This window comes from Schistocerca cancellata, chromosome 2, assembly GCF_023864275.1.
Source record: "Schistocerca cancellata isolate TAMUIC-IGC-003103 chromosome 2, iqSchCanc2.1, whole genome shotgun sequence".
NCBI classification, from domain to species: Eukaryota; Metazoa; Arthropoda; class Insecta; order Orthoptera; family Acrididae; genus Schistocerca; species Schistocerca cancellata.
This window is the reverse complement of record NC_064627.1, coordinates 278,263,997-278,275,060: the sequence shown is the minus strand read 5'-3', so window position 1 is coordinate 278,275,060 and position 11,064 is coordinate 278,263,997. Positions and strand designations below refer to the sequence as shown.

The 11,064-nt window shown below is 42.7% G+C and overlaps 1 non-coding gene across 1 annotated transcript; it reads left to right on the top strand.

Moving 5' to 3' along the window:
* Positions 1–7,470: 7,470 nt before the first annotated feature.
* On the top strand, positions 7,471–7,545 carry Trnat-ugu (transfer RNA threonine (anticodon UGU)). Its single transcript has one exon. It is a non-coding gene; the product is annotated as a tRNA-Thr (tRNA).
* Positions 7,546–11,064: the final 3,519 nt, after the last annotated feature.

Below are 11,064 nucleotides of genomic sequence, written 5' to 3'. Positions count from 1 at the left end.
TGGGATAACAGTTGCATGGGACAACGGAAGCCAAAATATGACGCTGATTTTCTGTTGCTAGGTGGGGTCGCTTCAGAGATATGAAGGTCAACACTGTTTTTATTTTTTTTAATGGGTTACTATAGTTTGGTACTTATTTTCTGATAGCGGATATCGACACGAATCCAATGATGTGTCACAGTAAGGTCTTTGAAGGTCTACGAAGATCAGAAAGGTGGCATGAACGTCCATTTACAGGAGGTGTATGAAGTGATGACCATTGGTATCAATGCAGTGCTGCAGTCTTCTTATCATGGATTGAGTGGTATTCGTTATCACATTGGCACTTATTAAAGCACATGCTCTGACAATTCTCTCTCGTATATCTTCAGGTGTAGTTGGAACGTCTTTATAAACAATGCCCTTTACGAATCCCCACAAGAAAAAATCCAGAGGAGTAAAGTCTAGCGAAGGAGCCGGCCACGGCACATCTCCTCCGCATCCAATCCAACTATTTGGGAATTGCCTTTGCAACTCATTTCTAGCCATCTGCGAAAAATGTGCCGGACGCCCATCGTGTTGATACCACATTCTGTTCCTTGTTCCTAAAGGTATTTCTTCCAAAACAGACCTAGTGTTTTATGCAGCAATATGGTGTACTTCCATTAAGATTTCCTTCGACGAAATAGGGGCCTATAAGTCTGTCCTCCAGAACCCCACACCTACATTCACTGACCACGGTTTTTGGTGTGCAACTAGCTGCAGCCAACATGGATTTTCACTTGCCCAAGAATGCATGTTCCGCAAATTAACATTTCCATGGTTCGCGAAGGTAGCCTCGACACTAGATAAAATCAAATTAATAAATGTGTCACCCCTCTGAATCTGATGTTGAGCCCATTGGCAGATTTCAATGCGACGCATACAATCCGTACCAGTTAATTCTTGGTGGAGACTGATTTGGTAAGGAAGATATTTATGGCGATGCAGAACACGAACAACACTACTCTGGCTCATGCCAGATTCCCTTGTGATTTGACGCAAACTAACACATGGATCCCGAACCACAGTGGCAAGTGTACAATTTCCGTTTCCACGTTAGTAACTTTCCTTTGCCGGATATGTTTCCGATGCATTAAAGATGCAGATTATCATACACATATTTATATGTGAGAAGTGTGGGGTGGGTGCGTTGAGGATATCTTTCAGTGTATAAGTCTCTAGCTCTCGCTGAATTTCGTTGGCATTCTCCGTAAATGAGAAGCGTATCGACTTGTTCTTCGAAGGAATACATCATTCACATTCGCTTGTTTCAACTATACTAGTCTTACTGTGCCTATTAGTGTTGTATTGCGAAACCGTCGAATGCTGTTTACATGTCAAGGGCACGTTAGGTGGATACGCCGTATTCGGCGAATATTTTCTATTTGCACGATATAAAAGAGAGAGTTGTCTGAGCATGTGCTTCGATAAGTGCCGATGTGATAAGAAATACCACTCAGTCCGTGATAACAAGATTGCAACACTGCATTGATACCAATGGTCATCACTTCGAACACCTTCTGTAAATGGACGTTCATGCCACCTTTTTGACCTTCGTTGACCTTCAAAGTCCTTACTGTGACACATAATTGGATTCGTCTCGATAGCCGCTATCAGAAAACAGGTACCAAACTAAAGCATCCCATTAAAAAAAAATTGACCTTCATATCTCTGACGCGACCCCACCTAGCTACAAAAAACCAATGTCATATTATGGCCCCCGTTGCCCCATGCAACATTTATCACACTAACTTTTCAGCTACTATCGTAATTTCGGAGTTATTGTAGATGGCAATAGTTAGTGATTCAACCTGTATAATAGTTTTTTGCAAGACACAGTTCAACGTGAGGAACAATATAGTCCAAAATAGCAGTGCATGCAACAATATCGCGACTAGTTTTTCATTGTTCCACTGACGACCAATGCAAACCGTAACAAACAAAACAGTCGGCGTAACCAGAACACTTTCAGCTGTACGTTGAAAATAAGAAGCAAGCGGCTCCTGTTCAATACAGCCTAATCCGAAAGTCCTCCTTATCTCCGTTTATTCATGTCACACCCTTCCCATTGTAGAAGCCTTCTTCATCTTCCCTGTCGTGCTTCTCCCCCCCCCCCTCCCCCCAGTTCTTTAGCCATTCCTAATTTTAGTCGCCGGTTGCAAAACCAAAACGGCGCTCAGGGCACGCGCCTCGACAGCCATATTCGGCATGCACGAAACATTTTAAACTCGACACGAAGTTTTAAACAAACTCTACACTCTGCACCGCATATCCAACGATGATGCCAACGTGTTACCCAAGAAATAGTTTTCAATGGGTCTCAGTGCTCAATTTGTCACGTTACCAGAGACCAGTTTCCCTTTGTTCTTGCTCGCCGCTGACAAGACGGTCAAGTACACGTATGCTGCACTACACTTCATTATGTCGAACCCCAATAATGGCTAATGCTGCCAAAGAATAAAAAAAATGGCTCCAAGAAATATGGGACTTAACATCTGAGGTCGTCAGTCGCCTAGACTTAGAATTACTTAAACCTAACCAACCTAAGGACATCACACACATTCATGCCCGAGGCAGGATTCGAACCTGCGACCGTAGCAGCCACGTGGTTCCGGACTGAAGCGCCTAGGTCCGCTCGGCCACCCAATAAATGAAAGGTTACCTAACGATACTGGCATTTGAAGCTACACCGATTGAGATTTTAGTTCACTCGAAGTGAAAGCATGAAGGACCTAAAGAGGTACCGATGACAAGCTGCCTAACCCGCCGTTTCTCAACTGCACTCTGTACGGATCCCAAACGCCGGCGTTGACGAAAGTAACGAGACGCTGCAGCACGGTTGATGCCCCGGTGTCGACAGGAGCCGAAACCGCGAGTCTACGCGGAGAAAGCTGCCGTCTAGCGCGCTCGCGCCTACCACGCCAAACGACGCAACGTTCTGCGGAAATCTTGGCAGACGCAACGCGGAAGGCAACACTTGCCCAACAGGGGTCGTTCACGTTTTACAACGAGCTCAGCTTTCGGAGCACGTTCCCCGTTCTCCCTGAGACGGATGCTCTGCCGCTTGATCTAACGTACCACACCCAACCGCACGTGGAATGACGCCTGGAGAGTCACGTGTTTACGTTTTAGGGTGCGGAGAATGAAACACGAGGGTCATTCCTAACATTTTTTTACGGTACATAAAGAAAGCAAAATAGAGCAGTTTGATAGAGAAGGATTTCAGCTATATATTAGTGTTTTTCCACACAATCATCACCATTCTTTATGTAACAAACGCCCATATGCCGCGCTCGTAGAAATATCAGCTGAGGACAGCCTCTGCCTTAGAGTTGAATGCAGGAAATGTTTGCCACGTAGTCCCTCTTTCATAGGTTCAAACAGATGATACTCTGAAGTAAATGTGAACTGTACGGTGGATAAGTGAAAGGTCAGTCCAGCCAATTTGGCGATTAGTTCCATAGTGCAAAAACTGTTGTACGGCCTGTCATGCCGCGTGGGATTAGCCGCGCGGTTTAAGGCGCTGCATTCATGGACTGTGCGGCTGATCCTGGCGGAGTTTCGAGTCCTCCCTCGGGCATGGGTGTGTGTGTTTGTCCTTAAGGTAATTTAGTTTAAGTAGTGTGTAAGCTTAGGGCCTGATGAACTTAGCAGTTAAGTCCCATAAGATTTCACACACATTTGAACATTTTCGGCCTGTCATTATAGTGCCGTAAGCGAGAGTTTGTCATCTTCTCTCGGATGACTTTAGTAACATTCAGCCTAGTCGGTGGCGTCTTGTAGCCTTCTGAGCTGAAAATTCCTTTATGCTTCATGAGATCCAAATGAACTACAGCTTGCCCCTCTCGTAAGACTGTGCGCATCATTTTGCCTGCAGGAGGCTGCTATTGAACTTCTTCTTTGCTAAAGTATTCGCTTGTCGGCAGTCCATGGCCTGTTTTTTGGATTCTGGCTCGTGGTGGTCATACCATGTCTCATCTCCAGCGAGGGTAAAGTTCAGAAAATCATCACCTTCCGTCTCGATTAGTCCAGCAAATCCTCAAAAATTTATTTTCCGTGTTTTTTTGTCCTGTGTAAGCATCCGTGGACCCATCTTGTACACAACTTCCTATAACAGAGATTACGTAATATCTCGTTTAAGTCATTACAGCCGATATTCAGCTGTGCGTACTATTCTGTGGTCGTAATCCTGCTATCATCACGGTTGAGCTAAACGAGACGCTTTTCATTATTAGGGATGGTAGCTGAGCAATAGTCTCCATACACGTTTAGCAGACATCTATGAATATCAACTGGAGCAATTTGTTCAGCAGTGATGACGTCAGCGTCTTATCCCAGTTTTACACGCATCTCGATGTCGGACGCCAGTTTGCAACGCGCCCCTGCTGCCGCTATCTCTCGCAGGATATTACCGAGAAGACCCAACAATTAGTAATACACCAACATAAACACAGAAAACTCAGAGTCAACACAAAAAAGAAGACGTTAGTTTCGGAATGACTTTGCGATTATACTAGTATGTGCTACTACCTTGCACCAATAATGAGTAACTTGCAAAACTATTCACAAATTACCCGCTGGCTCACAAATAAATGAATTTCATTATAACGATTGCAATATCACAACTCGCGTAATCGTCAGTTGCTTTCTACAGCCTAACTGGCAATAATTTCGAAATGCAGCCGAAATTAATCAGAGCTCAAAGCTGCTCATCGTCCAACACTCGCGAAAAGTCGAATTGGCTTAAGACTCTACGTTCCGTTCAGCCCAAATTTTTTTAAAGTACGAACGGATGTTTAAGTATTCGCACGGACACTAGCCGCCGCAAATCTATCACTTCAGAAGTTGTAAACATGCTAACACCGCTGCAACTTACATGTTACCTCTGACGCAGAATGACAGCTTGACGCATAATGACGTTGTGCGGTCGTTCGCTAGCACTTATAAGCCCTCGGTTTGCCTGCCGAAATTCGCAACAAACCCAAAACATGTAAAATAGACTACCATTTAAACAATACACTTATCACAATTACAACGTATATGTTAAATGAAACGTCTTTCTCTCTCGGTCCCCAACAGATTACAAATAATATCACGTGCCTAATAGTTAATGCATGATTCATTAATACATGAAATTTGCTCACACGTGCTCAAGATAACGGACAAAGAAATTGTTGTTCAAACATGATAGACAATAAAGACGTTCTGCTCAATAGAAGTGTGCCTTTGCACTCTATTCAATGGTACTATCAAACATTCCATTCAAAATACAGCTTTCAAGTGATGTCTTTATTATAGACCAAATAAACATTTAATTAAATAAACAAGAAATCACCTAATAATCTGTGCATATGACACGTGGTTGCATAGGGAAAAGTATAAGGAATCTCATGCTGTGTTAAGTTTCAGTGTAAGTGCGGAGAGTACGATGTTCTCACACATTTACATAAATAAAAACATATAAAACATTTAATAATTCAATGAATAAAGTATACAGAAAGGCATGACTTTCAGTGATAATAACTACGATTCAACACCTTGTTTGTAAAGACGCAAGAAGTGATCAAAAGTTATTAATCTGTAACGGTTTGCATATTATTATTCATTTATAGAATCGGAGTAACTTTTGTAACTTTTGTAATGTACGTAATGTTAAGGTCTCATTTTATGCACCTCACTGTCATGATCACACTGATGCAATTGTTTTTGCGATACGATTGATCTGTGAATTACTTCTATATTTCAAAGCATTACTAAGTATCTATAATCTGCCATGGCACAAAAGCCGTCATCTTTGGAGCCACAGACTCAATCCACACCGTACAAGCAGCTAGCCACCTTCCTCCCAACACCAGATTTCCGTGGTTGGTGTCCTCAACTCAGCCGCCTGGCCCCACCTCCATCCTATAGCCGAGCCAATATTTGCAGCTCCATGATTTCAATAATTGTACCCAGTCGACAGCTCATCAGCATATGCGTTAAATCATAACTTCTTACGTTACGTTTTTGTTATTAACAAGGCGGTAGGCGCGTTTTACAACTTCTTTCTTTCAGGTTTCGCGAATGCGTCGCTTAGGACCTTTCGAAATCAACACATGTTGGCCTACCTTTTAGCCCAGTATTCCTTCATGCGCTAACGAGTGGATGTTCCCGTTCACAGTCCACATCTGGTTTCGGTTCTTCTCTCTTCTTCCTCGACACTCGTGTTTGTGTGACTTCCCTGACTGCATTTCTAACCGGTAAATTTGGTTATCCTAATTCTTTAAATTCTGTTTCTCTGTAACAGCAAGGTCTACTAGTCTCGTTGTTTAAGAATGTGTGAATCTGATACATTAGCCTGTTTGTGGTTTGACTGCGCATTTTCTCACTGAGGTACGAATGACGCATTCTTTTTTTATTCTTGGCCGATTTTCTAACCCTTTTACATTATTTAACATGTACTTTTTGTTTTAATGCTTTGTGTAGGAGAGTAAATGTCTCTGATGAATCTGACAGAGCACTGAAAAACTTAAGTCGAAACAGGGCCCTGGGAGTAGACGACATTCCGTCGGAACTACTGATAGCCTTGGGAAAGACAGCCATGACAAAATTATTTGATCTGGTATGCTAGATGTATGAGACAGGTGAAATACCTTGAGACTTCAAGAAGAATGTAATAATACCAATCGCAAAGAAAGCGCACGCTGACTAGTGTGAGAATTACCAAATTATTAGTTTAATGAGTCATGGTTGCAAAATACTAACACGAATTCTTTACAGAAGAATGGAAAAACTGGTAGAAGTCAACTTCGAGGAAGATCGGTCTGGATTTCGGAGAAATGTAGCGTGAAGCGATACTGACCCCGGATAGGTCAACGAAAGGCAAACCTACGTTTATAGCGTTAGTAAACTTATAGAGAGCTTTTGACAATGTTGACTGGAATACTCTCTCTGAAATTCTCAAGGTAGCAAGGATAAAATACAGGGAGTGAAAGGTTATTTGCAGCTTGTAAGGAAACCAAATGGCAGTTGTAAGAGTCGAGGCGTATGAAAGGGAAGCAGTGGTTGAGAAGGGAGCGAGCGTGGGTTGTAGACTATCCCCGACGTTATTCAGCCTGTACAGAGCAAACAGTAAAGGAAACCAAAGAAAAATTTGGAATAGGCATTAAAGTTCAGGCAGAAGAAATAAAAACTTTGATACGAAGATGGTACCTGTTCTTTCGGAAATGTTCGAAAGAACAGATACCATCTTCACTTAGTTAAGGCTAACTGGCCATTGACCTCCTTCTTCTGTGCTGGATGCACACGCATTGCCCGAACTCTTACGGGACTCGGTAAGATTGTCTGCCGCGAGTAATGAGTGTAATGGGCAGGGGCACTACGAATGTAGTGTGTGAACATTAAGTTAGGAATGTGGGTATCACTGGCAGCGTGCAGGGGATAAATCCCTGCAGTCGCACTATCCTCTGTGCCCTCGGTGGCTCAGATGGATAGGGCGTCTGCCATGTAAGCAGGAGATCCCGGGTTCGAGTCCCGGTCGGGGCATACATTTTCAACTGTCCCCGTTGATGTATGTCAACGGCTCTCGAGAGCTTAGGGTCTCAATTTAATTAACATTTCATAAAAACTTTGAGGTTTGCCGATGACATTGTAATTCTATCAGAGACATGAAAGAGAAGTTAAACGGAATGAACAGTGTCTTGAAATGAGGATATAAGATGAACATCAACAAAAGCAAGACAGGGATAATGGAATGTAACTGAATTAAATAAGGTAATGCTGAAAAAATTAGATTAGGAAATGAAGCACTTAAAGTAGTAGATGAGTTTTCCTCTTTGGGCAGCAAAATAACTGATGGCGGCCGAAATAGAGAGGATATAAAATATAGACTGGCAATGGCAAGAAAAGCGTTTCTGAATAAGAGAAACTGGTTGACATCGAATAAAGACTTAAGTGTTAGAAAGTTTTTTTTTCTGAAGGTATTTGTTTGAAATGTAGCAATGTATGGAACTGAAACATGGACGACAAATAGTTTAGACCAGAAGAGAATAGAAACATTTGAAATGTGGCACAACGTAATTAAAAGAAGAAATCGGTGGGTATAACACATTCTGAGGCACCAAGGGATCACCAGTTTAACACTGGACAAATGCGTGGGTGGAGGGGAGAGGAGGGGGTAGTAAAAATCGTGGGCGGAGACCAAGAGATGAATGCAGTAAGCAAATTCAGAAGGATGTAGCTTGCAGTAGTTATTTGGAAATGAAGAGGCTTGCAGTGGGTAGAGTAGCATGTAGAGATGCATTAAACCAATATTCAGACTGAAGACCTCAACAACAACAGCAATTAATAATAACCAAGAGGGCTGAGACCTGAGTGGGAATTTGGACTGAGCAGGGAGGCGTGCTAGGGTAGTCGATGCATTTGTTCAGAGTTACCGTAGCAGGATGGTGTAGTGGTTAGCGCATCTGTCTAGTGAGCAGGAGACTAGGTTTCGAATCCTAGCCTTGGTAAAAATTTTCGTTCGTCCCTTCAGTCTGTTTATATACATTATAAATATTTGTTAACTGTAATGTCATCTCTGTTGCCTGAATCTAGATTCTTTGTCCCTCTTTCCGTTACAGTTTTAAGTGGACTATTCACACCTGCATTTAAATTCTTCAACGTGGGATACCTTGTTATTGCAAATTTTGAGCTCTGGTGCTGATTTTATAAGTTGCCCCCCATGAACCATGGACCTTGCCGTTGGTGGGGAGGCTTGCGTGCCTCAGCGATACAGATGGCCGTACCGTAGGTCCAACCACAACGGAGAGGTATCTGTTGAGATGCCAGACAAACGTGTGTTTCCTGAAGAGGGGCAGCAGCCTTTTCAGTAGTTGCAGGGGCAACAGTCTGGATGATTGACTGATCTGGCCTTGTAACACTAACCAAAACGGCCTTGCTGTGCTGGTACTGCGAACGGTGAAAGCAAGGGGAAACTACGGCCGTAATTTTTCCCGAGGGCATGCAGCTTTACTGTATGGTTAAATGATGATGGTGTCCTCTTGGGTAAAATATTCCGGAGGTAAAATAATCCCCCATTCGGATCTCCGGGCGGGGACTACTCAAGAGGATGTAATTATCAGGACAAAGAAAGCTGGCGTTCTACGGATCGGAGCGTGGAATGTCAGATCCCTTAATCGGGCAGGTAGGTTAGAAAATTTAAAAAGGGAAATGAATAGGTTAAAGTTAGATATAGTGGGAATTAGTGAAGTTCGGCGGCAGGAGGAACAAGACTTCTGGTCAGGTGACTACAGAGTTATAAACACAAAATCAAATAGGGGTAATGCAGGAGTAGGTTTAATAATGAATAGGAAAATAGGAATACGGGTAAGCTACTACAAACAGCATAGTGAACGCATTATTGTGGCCAAGATAGATACAAAGCCCACGCCTACTACAGTAGTACAAGTTTATATGCCAACTAGCTCTGCAGATGACGAAGAAATTGAAGAAATGTATGATGAAATAAGAGAAATTATTCAGATAGTGTAGGGTGACGAAAATTGAATAGTCATGGGTGACTGGAAATCGGTAGTAGGAAAAGGGAGAGAAGGAAACGTAGTTGGTGAATATGGATTGGGGCTAAGAAATGAAAGAGGAAGCCGCCTGGTAGAATTTTGCACAGAGAACAACTTAATCATAGCTAACACTTGGTTCAAGAATCATAAAAAAGGCTGTATACATGGAAGAAGCCTGGAGATACTGACAGGTTTCAGATAGATTATCAAATGGTAAGACAGAGATTTAGGAACCAGGTTTTAAATTGTAAGACATTTCCGGGGGCAGATGTGGACTCTGACCACAATCTAGTGGTTATGACCTGTAGATTAAAACTGAAGAAACTGCAAAAGGGTGGGAATTTAAGGAGATGGCACCTGGATAGACTGAAAGAACCAGAGGTTGCACAGAGTTTCAGGGAGAGCATAAGGGAACAATTGACAGGAATGGGGGAAAGAAATACAGTAGTAGAAGAATGGGTAGCTTTGAGGGATGAAGTAGTGAAGGCAGCAACGGATCAAGTAGGTAAAAAGACGAGGACTAGTAGAAATCCTTGGGTAACAGAATATATTGAATTTAATTGATGGAAGGAGAAAATATAAAAATGCAGCAAATGAAGCAGGCAAAAAGGAATACAAACGTCTCAAAAATGAGATCGACAGGAAGTGCAAAATGGCTAAGCAGGGATGGCTAGAGGACAAATGTAAGGATGTAGAGGCTTATCTCACTAGGAGTAAGATACTGCCTACAGGAAAATTAAAGAGACCTTTGGAGAAAAGAGAACCACTAGCATGAATATCAATAGCTCAGATGGAAACCCAGTTCTAAGCAAAGAAGGGAAAGCAGAAAGGTGGAAGGAGTATATAGAAGGTCTATACAAGGGCGATGTACTTGAGGACAATATTATGGAAATGGAACAGGATGTAGTTGAAGATGAAATGGAAGATACGATACTGCGTGAAGAGTTTGACAGAGCAATGAAAGACCTGAGTGGAAACAAGGCCCCCGGAGTAGACAACATTCCATTGGAACTACTGACGGCCTTGGGAGAGCCAGTCCTGACGAAACTCTACCATGTGGTCAGCAAGATGTATGAAACAGGTGAAATACCCTCATACTTCAAGAAGAATATAATAATTCCATTCGGGAGGACGACGGTTCAATCCCGTCTCCGGCCATCCTGATTTAGGTTTTCCGTGATTTCCCTAAATCGTTTCAGGCAAATGCCGGGATGGTTCCTTTGAAAGGGCACGGCCGATTTCCTTCCCAATCCTTCCCGAACCCGAGCTTGCGCTCCGTCTCTAATGACCTCGTTGTCGACGGGACGTTAAACACTAACCACCACCTATAATAATTCCAATCCCAAAGAAAGCAGGTAATGACAGATGTGAAAATTACCGAACTATCAGTTTAATAAGTCACAGCTGCAAAATACTAACGCGAATTCTTTACAGACGAATGGAAAAACTGATAGAAGCCGACCTCGGGGAAGATCAGTTTGGATTCCGTAGAAATGTTGGAGCACGT